At 37.2% G+C, this 18,675-nt stretch overlaps 1 protein-coding gene and 1 pseudogene across 1 annotated transcript in view; both read right to left on the reverse strand.

Annotated features, from left to right (window-relative positions):
- LOC143529397 (histone deacetylase 14, chloroplastic-like) overlaps positions 1-18,675 on the reverse strand; it is a 165,347-nt gene that overhangs the window by 22,852 nt on the left and 123,820 nt on the right. The window lies entirely within an intron of this gene.
- Positions 1,303-1,395, reverse strand: LOC143529420 (U6 spliceosomal RNA; annotated as a pseudogene).

Genomic DNA, 18,675 nt, shown 5'->3' on the forward strand with positions numbered 1-18,675 from the left:
ACATATGCGGCGCATATGTCTAAACATATGCGGCGGATATCTTTTCAAACATATACATGGTTAAAATACATATACGCTGGTCAAACACTAGTCAAGATATACTTATACGTTAAAGTGACATATCCGTTGGTGAGACATATCCATGGTCAAATTAACATAAACGCTGGTCAGTATGTCAAATTTGACTTATGCGTTCATGACATATCCGTGGATAGTGATATATCATATACGGACAGAAAGGAACTTGTTAATGTTTGAAATCTATTTTTAACATGTTTAATCTCTTGTGTTTCAGATGGTTAAAGAGGCTAAGCTCATAGATAAGAAACATAATATCTGTACATACCATAATGATGAGGATCAGAAGGCTGAGAAGTTTGCAGTGATGATGCCATTCCTAAAAAGATCAAGGATCTACAAAGCCATGACTAATGTTGCTGTTCCATACGAGAGTATTATATCTGAGTTCTGGAAGAAGGCAGCTGTATTTGGTGCTGATATACATTCTGAAGTTCAAGGCCAGAAGATTGTCATAACAGAGGCTTTGATAAGGAAGGTCTTGAAGTTTGGTGATGAGCCGACAGACCCTGTTGATCTAGACGAGCGTATGGTTAAGGGTTGCATGTTGAGGATGGGGTATCGAGAGACTTTGAACAAGTTGTCTTTGAGGAAGACAGCTTTATCTCGGCCATACAAGTTTCTTGTTCATGTCGTTGTTCATTGTCTGGGGTATCGAAAAGGGGGATATAACGAGATTCCCAACTATCAGATCAGTACTTTGGCTACATTATGTCTTATCTGAAGTACAACTTTTCTAGAATGGTGTTGGATAATATGAAGTTAAATTTCAGTAATGAGCAGTGGTGGCAGTATCCTCAGTTTGTTCAGATGTTTGTAGAAGAGTTATTTCCAAATGTCAAGAAGGAGGGACCTACTATCCTTTTGGATCATATGTCTGGAAATAATTTGGAAAAGCTTGTGTCGTATAAGAATCTTAAGGAGCGCCAGATATCGAAATTTAGGGGGTTATTCGGCCATTTATCTAATTTGAATTACATCACTTCTAATAATAATAAGTGGAGGAAAGATGGAACCGATTCAGACAGGGAAAATGAAGACAGATTAATTAAAACTAGGTGTTACAACAAAATATGTTCGTTAAACTATTCTATTAATACTAATAACCTTGCGTATATTCACATAGCATCAAGCACGTTCCACGAATGATAGCACGACATCACTTTATTCCAACTTTGGTAATCCTGAAAATCAGTTTAAAAACGGGTCAACTTATATAGGTGGTAAAATTGTCAAAGTTACTTGTAATCATTTCTTAACGCAGGGGCCATGCTAATCTTCTCTGAATCGATTGAATTTTATTGGAGTATATACCTATTGGGCGGGAGTAAACAATTTATCAAAATTGTGTAGGACTCTGATGATGAACCGGTGGCACATAAAAAGAAAACGCGAAAAGTGGTTAAGAAAGAGGTGGTGACATAGAGCACTCAATAAGAAGTTTATTCAGCTACATCAGATAAAGATCCAGAAGAGACCTTGTCTGATTATGAGGGTAGACAAATGGATTTAGCAAATCCTCGTTCCCGATTTGAGAAAAAGGTTGCTTCTAAGAAGAGAAAAACGACTGATGACATTGATGAGTCATATGTTCCAGATGTTGTGATGGACAAACCTGTAAAGAGGAAAGCGGTAAGGGTTAAGAAGAAGTCCAGAAAGGCTAAGTCACATGGGCTAAAGCTTATTAATGAGCCAGATATTGAGCAACTTGAGATAGTTGAGACTCCTATCAATCCGAAGTTCACTGTGGAGGAACCGGTTGTTGATTTAGGTGGTGATGATAACACGTTAAAAACACTGGTTGTACAGTAAACACCTACACCACAAATTCCAGAACAGCATGCTTCTCCTAAGCAAACACCTTTTAAAGTTGCTGATTGTGGTAGCTTTCCATCTCTTGATGCTGGATGTTTTGGCGATTTTCATACGTTTTGAGAGCATGATACTTAGAACAGAATCGTGACTGAGCGGGGTGTAAAGATTTACAGTTTGGTTACTTAGAATAAGTTTACATAGGATGGTGAGTTGAGATGTAAGCAGTAGGCTGAATTATTGAATCTACACATGAGGTACTTTGCTGTGTTAGAAGACAAGTTGGGTATAAATCTTAAGCAGGAATTGGAGAAATCAGCCGCAGATTAAAAGATTTTTACTAGAGTCTATGGTGGTGATGCATATATGGAAGAAATGGAGTTTAGGATGCAATATGATCAGGATCAGGTGGACGCCAAAGGCAAAGGAAAGGTTGATGAACCGGTGATTCATTTTGAGGTTCAGGATGTGGGTGGTTCATCTACTATATTTGTTGATCCTGTGATTGATCCAGTGGCTGTTGAACTTGTGATTGCTGAGCATGTTAATGTTGAACCAGTTGTAGCACCAATTGAGCCTATTGTTGATCCAATTGTTAATGAAGAGCAGAAGGATGATGATACAGAGAAGGTTGACTTTGGTGACTCCCCAACTCACGATGATTTTGATGATGATGATAATACTGATGATACGAGTGCGGGTGGAGGTGTTGGAGTTCTGATTGATTCAAGTTCAAGTGCTATTGTAGAATCTGATTCTGAACCAGTTGTTGTTGAAGAACCAAGTCAAGGAGAAACACATCCTAGTGGAAATGCTGATGAGTTAGAAATTCTTGATATGGAACCTTTATTGTTCAAACCTTCAATTAGGTTTTCATCTACTGGAGAGGAGTTAAAGGAGGGGGAAACCGAGATGACTCATGCTGACATAGCTAGATTACTTGAAGTCACTGAGGATGAATTTCTGTTTGATTTTGAGAAAGATTTGGGTTCTGTTGGTAATCTAGATGTTGTTCTTGTGAATGAACCGATACTGGAGGAGGAGTTGGACAAGGAGCCTGTGACATATGTAAATGATTATGTAACATCCGCATTTCTGAAAGTAATGCATAGCAGAAGTTCTTATTATTAACTGTGTGTCGTTAGTTTAATTGTGTGCGTGTTTATATTTGGATAAGGATTTTGTTTGGTATGGGAAATGGGTGGTGAGGCCCATAGCCTCCTATATAAAGCCATTCCCCCCACCCTTTCACCATTTCTTCCCACCACACACACACACACTAGAACACACACCCTTTCTCTCTAACACTCGAATCTAATCCCGAACTAAAAGAAGGAAGAACCTCGTGTGTGAACGTCATCAAACACCAAGAATCACGTCCAGATCCTCGAGTTGTTTCAGATCTGAACCGAACCCGAGAGCAAAAGGTGAGTTGGTTTAAAAAGGTTAAGTGTTGAGGTCGGATTCGACATGCAACATGTTATACTAGTAGATCGGGGGGTAAGAAGTTGGAAAAATATAAACGTGGTAACCCGTAGCCCAACGGGAAAGATAAAAGATAAAAGGGTAACGTTTGGACTATGAGAAACGCGGGTATACAAAGTTAGTAAAACCCGAAACCCATAAAAAGGGTTCAGACTCCAAGGGAGGGTCTCGGGGTAAGATGGCTCTAAAATGACAGAATAAGGTAATCGGGTCTTAATTGCATGAAAAAAGGGGCTTCGCATTGCATGCCATGCGAAATCCAAGAATTTCGCATCGCACGCCATGCAAAGCGAAATAAGCATGCGAAGCGAAATGGCCATGTGAAATTCCATGTGAATTTCCACGCGATTCATTTTCTGATGCGTTTTTTATAAAGGACCTACTAATGAAAATAGAGATTTTCCGAGTTGACCTAGCAGCTCAATCCCAGCCAGGGGCTCTGCCCCTTGGACCCTTCTAGGGGCTGCCGTCCCTAGACCCCGCTACTAGGGGCACTGCCCCCGGATCCCCGTTAGTTGAGGGTTTCATTAACGTAGATGTAAGAAGTAGTAGTAATGGATAATTGATACTCGTAACTTGTTACACAGTTAGCCGAGCTCAGTTAAGGAAGGGAATTGCGATAAACTCAGATAGGAATCGTCTCCAGGTGAGTTCTAGCTCCATTTCTCTTGAAATGTTTTCGGGGCTGTGTGCATACTTGAAAGACTAGTAATACATATGTGTGTACGATTAATGTGAGTAATTGATGCTAGAATGAAAGAAAGTTGTATGTGCTTAGTTTGTTAACTTAACATGATTGAAAGAGTCAAGTAAGAATGTAATGCAAGAATTAGGGTGGCAGGCCCTTATAATACTTGGGCAAGAATAGAGTGGTCGATTCTACGATACCGGTGCAAGAGGTCGGGCGGCAGACCCTTATAATATATGTGCAAGAGGTTGGGTGGCAGACCCTTATAATATATGTGCAAGAATGTAAGAATAGTTGTATGCTATGTAAGAATAATGTAAGAATGGTACCAAATAATATTTGTACGTAAATAATAGACGTGTAAGAATAATTCTAGAACTCACTCAGCGTAGCTGACTTTTAGTATGCACGCAGGTAAATAGGTTGAAGGAGCTGGCTTGAGGATGGCACGTGGCAGGGACTGGAAGACTGGCATCTTGGGAAGAAATGTTTTGAATTATTATGTTATGTTAAGATTCTATGTTTTGTAATGTAATGCATGAAGTTTTAATTATTCCGCAAAAGTTTTAATTAACTCTAATCTTAGAACTGTGTTTATGAGTACATCCAACTCCAAAGTAGGGTTCTCGGGAGTGGGGCCTTATAGATTATCATGAGATTCCTGAATTTGATGAAAATTTCAATAAGGAGATTGACATGATTAGTCAAGAGTTTGATAGTCAAGGTTATCCTATTCCTGTTGATAAAGGAAAGTCGGTTGAAGAATATGAAGTAAATAGTCAAGAGCATGAGGAGTGGTTCAAGAGGAGGAATATTAAGCCAAAGCGTGCATACTTGAAACCAATCAAGTATTATAAGAAGGAAAAAGAGGTAAAGCTCGGGAAAGTTGTTTGTATAGCTTACTTATCCAAGATCAGAAAGATTGCCTTTGCAAAGGACATTTGGGTACAGTATTTTGAGAGTTTGTATGAGCTAAATTCACTGCCCTGGATGGATGTCGTGGACATTGTTGACAAGAAGTCCTAAACAAGACCATGTGAAGGAGATTTGGGAGTTTATTAAAAGACAGGTGAAATGTAATTTCAGGAGTTGGACGCCTCAAAAGTTGTTCTTACATGTGTCCAGAGTCAAGAAAGATCCCAAGACTGATGATTTTGTTAAAACTTAGAGGTATAAGAAGCCGTAGACCTTGAAAATTATTCCTATGTACCCAATGGAGAAAGACTTCCACGTGTATATCAAGTGGTGGTACTATGATGTAAATATGGGTGAGTCTGTGATTGTGTTGAATCGTGATGGTGTGTGGGATGTAATTGATGTCATGGATCCAATGTGGCTGATCAATTTCTCAGAGAAGGACATCGATGTGTTGTACAAGTATAAGATCCAGATTGGAAGCAAGAAGGATGTTGACTCGGCTATGCAGTGTCAACGTGTTACGAAAGTATGTCATAAATATTGTTGGTACATGTTTTGTAACAGATGATCTTTTGTGTTTGTTAGAATTGAGAGAAACGGTCAAAGGGGAGACTGTTGGTGCATTTTGTGACCGTCGCTATGCAATTCAGACCAGCGGAGACGCCATAGGTGAAGTTAGAACAACTTCGCCTTAGGCGAAGTTAGAACAACTTCGCCAACGGCGAAGTTAGGACAACTTCACCTTAGGCGAAGTTATCACAACTTCGCCATAGGCGAAGTTATGAACAACTTCGCCTACTGACGCCTACAGGCCCAAGCCCGTGAAGTTTATATATATATATATGTGTGTCGTGTTTAGGGTTAGTAATCCAGAAATCAGATTATTGTGTGATAAGTTTAATTAGCTAGAGAGAAACCGAGAGAGTGAGCCGTGTGGGACGGCCAGAGGTAGAGCTCACCTCGGGTCGGCCGTGTCATTTGTTTTCATGTTTGGAATGTAAGTGTTTTGATTATTATATAAGAATCTGCATATTTGATTATCCCGTTCGTGTATTTGTTCGTGTACGTGTTTGTGTTCTTCATCTTTACACCAATAAACGAGTCTAGGAGGATTCCGCACTCCTAGACCTCATGCGGATCTCGTATCGATCGGCGACGCCCCCGGGGGGACCTACATGTGGTATCAGAGCCTTAGGCTCTTATGCTATGGTTCGATATCTGCGTTTTGGTGATTCTGGCACGTTTCTGTGCGTTTCTGGCCGAACAGCGCCGCAGGCGAAGTTATTGTTCATCAGGCGAAGTTGCCGTCACTGTTCGTAGGGTTTCAGCGAAGATATAAGGTCTGGCGAAGTTAAAGCCAGGCGAAGTTATGAACAGGCGAAGTTGACTTTAGGCGAAGTTAAAAAAAAAATAAAAAAATAATAAAAAAAAAGAGTATTTGGAGTTTTCGTCTGTATGGCTAGGTGTACACGATTATTGTGAGACCGGAGATGTTGTTCCGTCAACGAGTGAAACTTGTTATCTCTGGGTCTTACGTGTGAACAAATACGTGTCAACTCTGGATATGGAGTTGAGTTTGTGAATGGGATATTGATTGAAACTGGATATTGACACATATTTGGGTGTTTGTGGGCAATGAAATTGTTGTTGTTCGAGATTGACCAACTGAAGAAAGTCAAATTGAACTGAAGGTTTTCGTCATTACTGGATTGCGGTCAGAGCATATTATTTATGTTATTTTCAAGGCGTTCGAGAATTGGATCCTGAAACGTGATGCTTATTTTTTAGAGTGAAAATTCTGGAACAAGTTGGATTTAATCGGGAACTAAAGTGTTTATGTTCTTGATCGTTATCCCTGGTGATTGAAGATGCTTCGGATTAATTAATGGTCATGTGTTAGATTCTGTCAAGGTGGTTTTGTGATGAAATTGATCACTTGATGTTGAGTAGTTGAAGATTAAACCTTATCGTATGCCGACGAGTTGGTGAAGTTGTGGAGGACGCCCAACTTCACGTGTTGGTGAAGTCAGATGGACTCACGTGATTGGTTGAGATGATCTATTGGCACGAGGATGCATGCATTTCAAATACCTCAATCGTTATAGTCGGAGAAGCTTACACTGAAGGGGAGATCTGATATGGAAGACGCTGGGTGATTGGTAGATTTGTGAAGCTACAGGACAGTTTCAGACACGGCTGGTTGAAGAGCAAACAGAAGATCATCAGTTAAGAGGGAGTCTGTTGGTACATGTTTTGTAACAGATGATCTTTTATGTTTGTTAGAATTGAGAGCAACGGTCAAAGAGGAGACTGTTGGTGCATTTTGTGACCGTCGCTATGCAATTCAGACCAGCGGAGACGCCATAGGTGAAGTTAGAACAACTTCGCCAACGGCGAAGTTAGGACAACTTCACCTTAGGCGAAGTTATCACAACTTCGCCATAGGCGAAGTTATGAACAACTTCCCCTACTGACGCCTACAGGCCCAAGCCCATGAAGTTTATATATATATATGTGTGTCGTGTTTAGGGTTAGTAATCCAGAAATCAGATTATTGTGTGATAAGTTTAATTAGCTAGAGAGAAACCGAAAGAGTGAGCCGTGTGGGACGGCCCGAGGTAGAGCTCACCTCGGGTCGGCCGTGTCATTTGTTTTCATGTTTGGTATGTAAGTGTTTTGATTATTATATAAGAATCTGCAGATTTGATTATCCCGTTCGTGTATTTGTTCGTGTACGTGTTTGTGTTCTGCATCTTTACACCAATAAACGAGTCTAGGAGGATTCCGCACTCCTAGACCTCGTGCGGATCTCGTATCGATCGGCGACGCCCCCGGGGGGACCTACAAATATAATATATATGCAGGTCAATTCTTGAAGAGCAAATAGCAAAATCTAGGAGAGGAAGATGAACGAAAAGAGAAATAACGTGAAAGGCTAATAAAGGAGAACAGGGAGCGTGCTTCGTGGTCAAAGTACCAATACAAGGGTACTGGCATCTCGATCCCTACAAATCAGAAGCCATCAGACAAGCGTTCGTGGGAAGATATGAGGCGAGAATACAGAGAAAAGATCTTTGGAATGAAGGACTGAAGATAATTGAAGACTGAAGACCTAGAAACATCCAAAGGGGAGTTTGTAGGGTATTAGTTTGTTTTTTGTTTTACTTAAAAGTCAAATGCATGTTTTGTTTATATAAAGTAGCGCATAAGTCATCTATGGCCGCATATGTTATGCGGCGCATAACTTATGCACCGTATATCATATGAGCCATTTAGAATCTTACTTGTCAAACCTATATATAGTTTGACTTATGCGTGAACAGTAGGACTTATGCATATTGTCAGATTCCAGAGAGAGAAAGTAGAGAGAGAAAGTGATCTACAAAGTCATATCTTTTGTATTTTGTTGATTACATTAATGAAGATGAGATTAATGTTTCTTGTGTTCTTCCATCCTTGTTGATTTCCGCACTTCAAGGCTTGAGCGATAATATTTAGATTCGTACGTACATTCTACGTCACCCTTCAATGTCTTTTCAAATTCAACTTTATTTGTTTCTTTATTTTTGTCCAAATCTTAGATCCTCTCCTGCGCGATAAGATTATCCGACCTAAGGGTTAAAATTTGAATATTCTGCTTTATTTTCTTGGTGTTTCATACAAGCCTTGGATCTCCTCTGCGTATACTATAAGCACAAACGTGTGAAATTCATGTATCAACCTTGGGATTAAGGCCTGTACAACTTCAACTTATTTTATCTTTTTATTATGTTAAAATGAAAACTTATTTGCCTGTAGTAATACTGACCTTAAGGGACAATTTTAACGTTCTGAGTTGTTCTGTTTTGTTATTTTTGCATGAGTCACAGCTAATCAAGTTTTAAAGATCAAAAACAAAAGTATACTTATGAAAAATCACAGTAAAAAGATATACAAATTATGTCTGATAGGTGGGGTCCACATAAGATTCGTACTTAATTGAACCAATTAATCATATCACGGAAATTTCTAAACCATTTGTTAGAAGGTTTAGGTGGACAACAATACCAATGACGGAAGGGCAATTTGGTCAATATGATTCGTTACTCAAATTCACAAAAATATGTGATTATAAGTTTGTAAATAGCTTGTAGTTCATTTGCTTGTTATCTTTACTATTTTTTTCGTTTAAAAACCAAAAAGATTTTATCTTCTAATTTAGTTTTCGACTCTCAATGTCTGGGTGAACTATATCTGGGGTTAATGATTTTCAAGAACAATGAATCGAGCTGAGTTTAACAATTACTTCAAAAAGAATAAAAATGCTTGTATGTTATATTCAAAGTCATTAAGTTGGACTTGATTTACAGTATCTTTTCAAAATTGAGCTTATTTAAGTTATTCTTTTGATGATCAAGGACCTTAGGTTGTACTTGAAGTATCACATGGGTGTCAATTACAAGTTTGATCTAGATATTAGTTTGTTACTTATGCAGCGCATAAGTTTAGTGAACCTATGCGCCGCATATCTCAGGTCATATATAATACATATATGGCACATAAGTCACATTACTTATGTGTTGTATCATTCATACTCTCTCTCATTGATTCATCCATTGCTCATATCTAGCCGTTACTCCGCCAAATGTTTCTTGTTTTGGTAATTAGCACACCATCTCAGGAAGTAAATGTGAGATTCATGATATATATTGATTAAATTTTTGGCCGTGAACAATGACCAAGGACGTATATGTTGAATTCAATCTAAAATCAAAGGGTTTTGGTCATATGTGTGGTTGATTTGGACTTATACATGTATAACGAACCACTTAATTGAGTTTTTACACATATATTGATAACAGATCTGAAGTGGGAACTTAACCAAGGTTATATCCATTTAATTGACCTATTAAATTCATTATAAAATCAAAATAGATGTCATAGTGTTGATTATCGGCCATAATAGAACATATCTATGGGTTTGAGTTGATTGGAATTAGATAGATGAATGGATTTGAGATTTGGTCATATTTCATACATATCCAGCGCATATTTTTTTGGGCATATGTGGCGCATATGTCAAAACATATGCGGCGGATATGATTTTACTACTTATCCGTTGTGTGCAATACATATGTGCTGGTTAACAAAGTCAAAGATACATACCGTTTGAGACTTATACGTTCAAAGACATATGTGTGGTCAAACTTAGTCAAATGTTATGCGCATATGCGCTGGTCAACTAAACATATACGTTGGTCAAACTGTTCATAAATACTTATCCGTTTAAAACATATTCGTGGCCAGCTATAAACATATATGAATTGTTTGTAATCTGAAATCTGATTCTAACATGTTTATCTACTGTTTTGTTTTCAGATGGTTAAGGAAGCAAAGACTACAGATTCTAAGCACAACATATGTGCTTATCTGAATGAGGCTGACAAGAAAGCTAAAAAGCTTGCGGTGATGATGTCGTTTCTAAAGAGATCGAGGATATACAAGGCCATGACTCACATTGCTGAACCATAAGAGATTATCACCACCGAGTTTTGGAAGAATATTGGAGTGTTTGGTTCAAATATACATTCAGAAGTTCAGGGCAAAAAGATTGTTAATACTGAGGCCTTGATCAGGAAAGTAAAAGGGTGCATGCTGAGAATGGGTTATAAGGAGACGGTAAACAAGTTTTCTTTGAGGAAAGCAGCTTTATCCAGGCCTTACAAGTTCCTAGTTCATGTGATTATTCACTGTTTGGGGCACCATAAAGGGGGATACGACGAGATATTAGACTACCAGATGAATACTCTTGCTGCGTTATGTCTTAATCTAAAGTACAATTTTTTGAGGATGGTGCTGGATAATATGAAGTTAAACTTTGGGAAGGAACAATGGTTACAGTACCCAAGGTTTGTGCAGATATTTGTGGACGAGCAGTTTCCTGCTGTGAAGAAGGAAGGACCTACTATTTTATTAGATCATATGACAGGGAATAATCTGACCAAGATTGTGTCATATAAGAAAAAGAAGTGGCAACGGATACCTAAGTTTCGGGGTCTATTCCGTCATTTATCTAATCCAGATTATGAGGCTCCATTTGACAATAAATGGAGAAAGGATGGGAATGACTATGTTAAGGAAGCAGAGGAGAAATTGATGGAAGACTTTGTTCCTGTTGGGGGGAGTAAGAGGTTTATCAAGATAGAATCATAATCTGAAGCCAAAAAGATTACACCTATCAGGAAGAAAAGGAAGGTTGTTAAGAAGGAAGTGGTGACTCAGAGTACATAGGAGGAGGTAGTTTACTTAGCTACTTCTGATAAGCATCCGGAGGAGACTGGGTCGGATTCTGAGGCAAGACGTATGGCGTTAGCTAATCCTCGTGCCCGATTTGAATAGAAAGCAACTACATCAAAGAAGATAAAGTCGACTGCTGATGCTGATAAGGCTTATGAGCCTGAGGGTGTTGTGGGTAAGCTTGTGAAAAAGAAGACTGCCAGATTGAGAAAAAGTCAAAAAGGGCTAAGTCACCGGCGTTACAGTTGATTGATGAGCCGGATGTTGATCAACCGAAGGTTGTAGTTACACCTATCAACCCGGAGTTCATAGTTGAGGAACTGTTTGTTGATCTAGGTGGTGATGATAACACATTGAAGACACCCAATGTACAGGCTACACTGACTCAACAAGCGCCAAAACAGCAGGCTTCACCCAAGCAAACACCAACTAAAGCTGCTGATTTTGGTAGCTTTCCATCATTAGACGCGGGTTGTTTTGGTGATTTCACGACTTTCAAGGAGTATGATAACTAAAAGGGATCGTGACTGAACAAGGTATTAAGATCGATAGCTTGGTGATTGGAAATGATCGTTTAAAGAAGGAAAACACTGAATAGAGAAAGATTATTGAAGATGGAGAGTTGAGACGATAGCAACAGGCTGATTTGTTAAATCTTCACATGAGGTACTTTGCAGTATTGGAGTATAAATTGAGGATCAATTTGAAGAAAGAGTTGGAGAAATCTAATGCTGATGATAAGAAATTTACCAGGATTTATGGTGGTGAAGCATGTGTTGAGGAATAAGAATTCAAGCTGCAATATGATTTGGATTGGGTTGATGCCAAGAGGAAAGGAAAGGTTGATGAACCTGTGATTCATTTTGAGGTTCAGGATGTTGGTACTTCATCTACTATAGAGGTTGTTGAACCTATAGTTTTACCAATTGTTGAGCATGCAATTGTTCCAGTGGTTACTAAGCCTGTGAATGTTGAACCAGTGGTAGAACCAGTTATTGTTGAGCCACTCATTGAGCCTGTTCAAAATCCAGTGGTAGAACCAGTTATTGTTGAGCCTATCATTGAGCTTGTTCAAGAACCTATTGTTGAAGAAGGTAAACATGAGGAAGATGATGAAGAAAAGGTGGACTTTGGAGACTCCCTGGCTCAGGATGACTTTGATGATGACAATCCTAACGATCCGAGTTCGGGTGGAGGTGTTGTATTCTTATTGGTTTTGTTCGAGCCTTAACTTTGAATTTGCTGTTGAACCATCTGAAGCTGGTGAGCAAGTTTAGGGGGCCTGGTGGTAATGTTGAAAAGTTAGAAGTTCTTAATGTCGAGCCTTTATCGTTTAAACCTCCAGCTAGGTTTGCTTCTACTAGAGAGGAGTTAGAGGAGGGTGAGATAGAGATGACACGATCTGACATTTCTAGACTATTGGAGGTAATGAAGGATGAGTTTATGTTTGACTTCGAGAAGGATTTAGCTACAGTTGGTGGTTTAGATGCTGTTCTTGTCAATGAACCAATCATGTAGGAAGAACTAGAGAAAGAACATGTGACTAACACTAATGCAGATCATGAGATTTCTGAGGTTGATGAAGAGTTTGACGAGGAGATTGAGATGATAAGCCAAGAGTTTGATAGACAGGGTAATCCAATCCTAGTGGATATAGGAAAGTCTGTTGAAGAAGATGAAGTTAACAGTCATAAGCAGGTTGATTGGTTCGAGAGGAGAAAGATTGAGCCTAAACGTATATACTTGAAACCAATCAAGTATTATAAGAAGAAAAAGGAGGTTAAGCTCGGGGAAGGTGGTTTGTATTGCCTACTTATCAAAGATTTTGAAGATTGTTGTACGAAGGACATTTGGGGTACAACATTTTGAGAGTTTGTGTAAGCTAAAATCATTGCCCTGGATGGATGTCATTGATATTGTTGATAAGGAGTTGCTGTATTTTCCCAAATGAGGCTCTGTTAAGGAAATCTGGGATTTTATTAAGAGGCAAGCGAAGTGTAACTTCAGGAGTTGGACACCTCAGAAACCGTTTCTACATGTGTCTCATATCAAGAAGGATCCCGAAACAGATGATTTTGTCAATACTTGGAGGTATAAGAAGCCAGAGACCTTGAAGATTATTCCTATGTACCCGATGGAGCAAAACTTCCATGTGTATTTTAAATGGTGGTACTATGATGTGAGCAGGGGTAAGGCGGTTATAGTTTTGATTCGGGATGGAGTGTGGGATGTTATTGATGCTATGAATCCCATGTGGCTTATCAATTGCTCAGAGAAACACATTGACGTTCTATTCAAACACAAGATCCATATAGGGAGCGAGAAGGATGTTGAATCAGCTCTGCAGTATAATCGGTTTGTGAAAGTATGTCATACGTATAAGATACATGCGGGTCAAGTGCGGAATGTAACATTTCGGATTTTTTGAAACCGCATTCATTTAAGTTTAACCCGACATAAAATATTTTAGATCATTATAATTAGTCAAGAATCAAATATTTAAGTTTCCTAATGTTCACTTTAGGCCCTCGTACTTTAAATAACGTTTAAATCCTTATTTAAAACATAAAAAGCTCAATAGTGGACCAAATATCAAACTACAGGGACTAAATATGTAAAAAATGAAACTTTTCCCTTTGTGTCCCAGGGTGCTGCGCGACGGGTACCACCCTAGGTGGCCGGGCAGCCCGACGGGGTACCTGTACAGATCGTTTATGCTCTAGTTCGTTTTCTAACTCGTTTAAGGTATAAAATCGTTTATTTTAGGCATATTAGAGAGAATAAGGGCCAAGAAACAATCCTATAACTGAAACATAAGTATAATCCCGTTTCTTATCATCCAAGATCAAATCTTTTTATTATATTCAGTGATTTATTCATAAAAGTATGATTTACTTACCTAAACGGGCCAAAAGCCCATAACTAGTTTGTTTTTCATATTCCTATATAAACACATTATAATTCCCTGATGTAAACCTTAATATAACCCTAAAAAACATCCTACAGCCATCCTACCTTCTGCCTAGCTCGAATCCTCTCAGTTTTTGGTGTTTTCGTTGAAGAACCGTTTACATTCTGTTGACTTTGCTTGCTTTAGGATCTTTGACTTCCGTTTCTCGTCAATCCTTTCACTTTCCGGGTAAGTTGTAAACTGTAAAATCGTTCATACATATTCCCTAGTCAAAAGCCTTCAATTAATTTTGGTGATTGAAGGGTGTTGACTGGTCAATTGCTTTAAAACCCGCTAAAGGGTAAAACAGTCAACAAGTTTGACTTATCGTTTCTCACACTTCTAGTCGGATTCAACGTTCGGTCCAGAAGAATTTTATTCTTGTAATGTAATTTTAATGGTTATGACCAAAACCCGACTCCCGAATCGAAGTTCGGATTCTGGTCAGACTCGACTCGTTTAAACGTTTAATTCAACATAACTAGAGTTCTACTCATCCGTTTGGGTTGATTTCAGCAGCATTAAGTTCGTGTTTATATATAGTTTCATATCACAAAGTTTCAGGTTCTGATTCGTTATATCTTTTGACGCGTTAGTGGACGACTCGCTTAAACCATACTCGTTTATCGTATTTATTAATCACTTGCCTTCCATCTAAGGTGAGTTTGATCATTCCTCTTTTTATCTATTGTTTTCAAATGTTTTGGGGACATATGTGTACTTACTCATATTTTCTATTATATATATATATATACACACAAAATCGCAAATAGTATCATTGTGTGAATATCAATTGAATGATATTTGCTAATTGCTGCATGTTTAATTGTTTACTTGATAAATGTTTCGGAGAGGTCCAACATATCCCCTTGTAGAGGGTTCTCATTAGTATGATCATACGCCCGTCTTAGTAACCGGAGCCCGATTCGCTTGGTAAAGGTAAACCGACAACCTTAGTCATTGTAATCAATGCCCAATTCGCTTGGCAACGATTCATTGGCACACGTGTACAACTTGGTTATATGCATGTTTGTTATTATTTTATTGATTATTATCACATGGTTGGTTTGCGCATTTATCATTTATCGTTTGTCAACTATCTATATTATTTAATGTTGTGTCAAATTGGTGATCATCTCACTCAACGTGTGTTGTTGACTAACTCCATTTTCTACGCATATGCAGGTTGCCTGAGTTGAAGAACGGACACTTAGAAAGACCATAGGTTTATATTGAAGACAAACTTAAATTTAATTGATTGTATTTATTTATTTGAATTGTGTTGTTGTATTTGAATATTGTGTGTTATTTGAATTAAATAATTAATTAGATATTGTCACATATTATATTTGATAGTATCTTCGAGGTGTGAGCAATCGGATCACGCCCCGACATTTCCTCCTTAGGTTAGGGTGTGAGCAAGTGCAAGAAGTTGGGAGAAGAGGAGGAAGGCAAGGAGAAGGAACGAGAACGGACGATAAAGGAGAACAGGGAATGCAACACCCTGGCTAAAGTGAAACCGCCCAAGTATGACGTACAGATTGCTCAAAACACATGTGACACTATTAAGTGAAAATATTATCATTAATTCATTAATACTTCAAATACACAAGTTTATACAAGAACTACAAGGAAAATAAATACAACAAGCAATTTGTCTGTTTTGTTTAAATAACCTAAGTCTAGTGTCTTTCCCGTGTATCATCTAGCAGGACCTGTAGCATATATATAAAATAGGTCAACTAATTGAATAGTTTGTGAGTTCACACAAGTTTTATATAAGTACGTAAAAATCATGCAATTCCATGAAACTTATGAAAATTATAACCATTTCGCATGCAATGTCCTTTCCAGTCGGTAACAACCAATGTACTCGGATCGGGGGGTCCCTTTTCCACTCGATACAATGGACCTGAGTGCAAAAGGGGGCGTATGATCATACTAATTGAGGAAACCATGAGCTGAGCAAATAATCAAGTAAGCACGTAAATACACAAGTCCATGATATGAATTGCAGTTTTGTAAATGACTCGATAAACCATTGAATAGATAGGATATATATGCTACCCCAAAATGTATAAAAGCGTTAAAAATGGGGTGTGAGAAACTCACCGTTGATATGAAGCGTAAATGAAGAAAAGGCCGAAAAATGCGTCAAAGAATCCAAAACGGTAGAACCTCACGGGCTATAAATAAAATAATACAAATATTTAATACCCATTTAACGGAATTTATAAAGTTAATTATTGAACAAATTTATTGGGAAATAATTATTATTTTACTACAATTTTACTAATTTTAAGGCATTTGATTATTTTAATAATATTTTATGCTTCAACAGAAATTTAACAGTTTAATATTATTTGGTAAATAATTTATCATAAATATGGATTCATATTAACGAATGAGTTAAACCTAATTTTAACGGTTTAGTGAAACAAGTTAAGTTTATGGATTCATATTAACGAACGGATTAAAGTTAGCGGGTTAACGGGTTTTGGAAATTTGGTTTTACATGGTAGATGGTGAAAAATAATTTCTATTTAATTTATAAACATTTTATTTGATTTAAAAAAAAAATTATTTGATGTATTAAGATTTTTAATTAATGTATTTAATTATTATTTTAACAAAAAACGGTTTTTTTTTAAAAAAAGAAAATAATTGTTTTACCCTGATTTCAAACCCGGGTTCTTCTGTTGACAATCAACCAAACTAACCTGTGGACCAACTCAACCTTTCGTTATACAAATGAAAACAATAAAATAAATATAACATTTCAGTTCATCACCATCTTCCCCCAAACCCTAACCTTCAATTCCATCAAACTAGTCCATGATTGTTAAAATAAAGTTAGGGGTTTGGATATTGGCTCAAAACAATCAAAATGAATATACAATGTACATGGGTTCGTTCTTGTTTTTCGACGAATAGGATTGACCGGAGAATGAACTTGACGACTTAATTACATGATTTTGAGAGTGTTTCAGGTTAAACGATTGGTTGGGGCAGATTTCGAAGATAAAATACGTCCTATTTATAGTCCTCAACGAAGCGTTTGATGATTAATTATCTTTATTGCATTTTGATATGTTTCCGGCCACTCATTGGCGTAATTATGTGATTAAACGTGGTTAATACGAGTTTTGATTGCTGTTTAGGATTCGTCGGTATTGTTTATGGTCATTACAAGTGATTATTTGAATTGTTATGTGCGTTTTAAGGTGTACCATGGCTGCAGGAATTGATCTGCGGTACATTGAAGATGAGGCCGAAATGTCGGGGGGTAAGGGTGCTGGTTTATATATTATTATTATTATTATTATTATTATTATTATTATTATTATTATTATTATTATTATTATTATTATTATATTTTAAACACATTTTACAAAATAACCCCTTCAAGTTTCAATTTCCTTTAAAACTAAATTATAATTTATATGTACAACTTTAACCTTGAGCTATGGAATATTGATATTTAAGGAGTTGATAGTTATTAAGTTTAGATATTTATGTAATAAGCCCGTGTAGTTCGAAAATCGATGAAGTAAGAAGTATTAACCTTCGGAGTCTCGTTAATAGAAAGTGAACGAATAATATACTTGAATCATCAAGAATATAATTTATTACTAACAAATACAAAGAAACGTACATCGAAACGACCCAACGGGTCGTGTTTACAAATACAAATCCAAATCCAAATACAAATCAAAAATGACGAATGTCAAATAAAACACGTGAAACGCAACTTGAGAATATACTATATGTATATACATATATATATACATATTTATACTTATGAACAAAACGGAAAAATTAAAATGGGTTGGGTTTTGGGTTCTAAAAGTAATGAATGTTACAGGATTCACAACTTTTAAAAATTTTGTCCCGAAATTAAAATAAAAATAAAATTTTAAAACAAACAACTAATATAAGGATTTGTTAAAAGGTTTTAATAATTTTACAAATACATAATTAAATAAAAACAATAACTTCGATCATTGAATGGCCCGAAAGACGCCAAAAATGGGAAATATGATAAGGACACTTATATATAGGATATACCAGTGGCGTATCCACCATGCCCTTATCATGCTGCATTTGTCCCGTCTTTCAAAATCATTCCAGGTTTCGAGTTATTGCACAAAACGTACTTATTATGTCTTCCATGTAAGGACTTGGATAATTACGTGTCGACCCATAATTACCTTTATCGTCGGATGGTCCACATAATTTGTTCATTGCGTGGGTTTTAAAACATATCCAATAAATACAGTAAATAAAAACTTGGAAATCAAGAACAATGAATTATAGAAATAAAAATTAACAAAGTGTATAAAAATCCTTGAGATCAAGGATAAGCGAAAATATTAGGTCCAAATAAAAGAAATCGTTGAAGGTTTAAATGATATAAACGATGTTATCAAACTTAAAACGAAATGAGTGAAACTCTTTGAGTAACACC

Source organism: Bidens hawaiensis, unplaced genomic scaffold, assembly GCF_021521415.1.
Source record: "Bidens hawaiensis isolate Kalapana, Puna unplaced genomic scaffold, B.hawaiensis_p1.1 tig00008539_1, whole genome shotgun sequence".
NCBI lineage: Eukaryota > Viridiplantae > Streptophyta > Magnoliopsida > Asterales > Asteraceae > Bidens > Bidens hawaiensis.